Source organism: Limulus polyphemus, unplaced genomic scaffold, assembly GCF_000517525.1.
Source record: "Limulus polyphemus unplaced genomic scaffold, Limulus_polyphemus-2.1.2 Scaffold11527, whole genome shotgun sequence".
NCBI classification, from domain to species: domain Eukaryota; kingdom Metazoa; phylum Arthropoda; class Merostomata; order Xiphosura; family Limulidae; genus Limulus; species Limulus polyphemus.
Window position 1 is genome coordinate 10,667 of NW_013677137.1, and position 1,361 is coordinate 12,027.

Sequence of the window (1,361 nt, forward strand, 5' to 3'; positions counted from 1 at the left end):
AATTTTTTTACTTGAGTTGCTTAGACTCTGTGTATATATGATCACTTTACTTTGATGTATATATATATATATATATATTATTTATTTATTCGATGGTTGTATGTGCTTCAGTCTAATATTAATCTGTATTTTTATTTATTGTATATACTCTAATGTGGTGGCGCTCCACCCTAATATTTTTGAAAAAGGAGGCTCAGTAGGAAATGTGTGCGAAAGGCCAGTTTAACGTAAAACTGTGTCCGGCGATGTAACAAGCTTCTCTATTTGCATAAACCTTGAACTGTATACGCTCTGTGATTTGGTAGTTAAATGCCCTACAATGTACAAGCTTTCTCAGTGTCGAATGGGCGTTGTATTACACCTTTTTTCCGCACCGTGTCTCTGTCCTGCCGAGCTTGCATCAGGAATAACAGCCTAATGATATTTTCCGCACGTGAGAGCGGATGCTGTTGTTATTACAGTTAACTGGTTGTCATAGAAATTTAAACTTATGGATATGAGTTACTCCTTCCGTTTTCTGATTGGTTAGTTCCTCACTTAAAGTGTCTATACCACATTAATATATTTTACACGAAAGTTGAGTCAGTTACTAATTACTGAATACATTGACCGACATGGGTTTCTTTTTTTTCTTTTTTTTCGTAAGGTGGCTTCTAACCCTCAATTTTTACCAACAGGTGGAGCGGAAGTCACGTGCAGTTCCTTTATTGTTTCGTCCACCTCACTTCCTGTGTCTGTGTTCACGAAGCTTAGAGCTTGGTCTCGCTCTATTTAACGGACTCATAATTATATATTCTAGTTCTATTTTTCCTAGTAAAAATGTAACAACTGTAAAACAGGTGTAGTTCAAAAGTAGGTCAACAGACGGCAGTGTAACGTTAGGACTCGATCACGTTCGTTCTCGATGAAACTTTCGATAAAATACGGTTTTCCTGTCTCCTTGAAAGATTACTCCAGTAAACAAATAACACCACAGTTTTTATATGATCAAGGTTTCATTTTCTTTGCCTTCTTTCTGAAAGGGATTCGATGTTTTTGATGGATCGTCGAACCATTAACACAGTCCATTATGGATCGTGAAGGCATTAGCACAGTCCAACATGGAATACGAAAACATTGATATAGTCCAACATGGAATATGAAAACACTAACACAGTCCAACATGGAATATGAAAACATTAACGCAGTCCAACATGGAATATGAAAACATTAATATAGTCCAACATGGCATATGAAAACATTAACGCAGTCCAACATGGAATATGAAAACATTAATATAGTCCAACATGGCATATGAAAACATTAACGCAGTCCAACATGGAATATGAAAACATTAATATAGTCCAACATGGCATATGAAA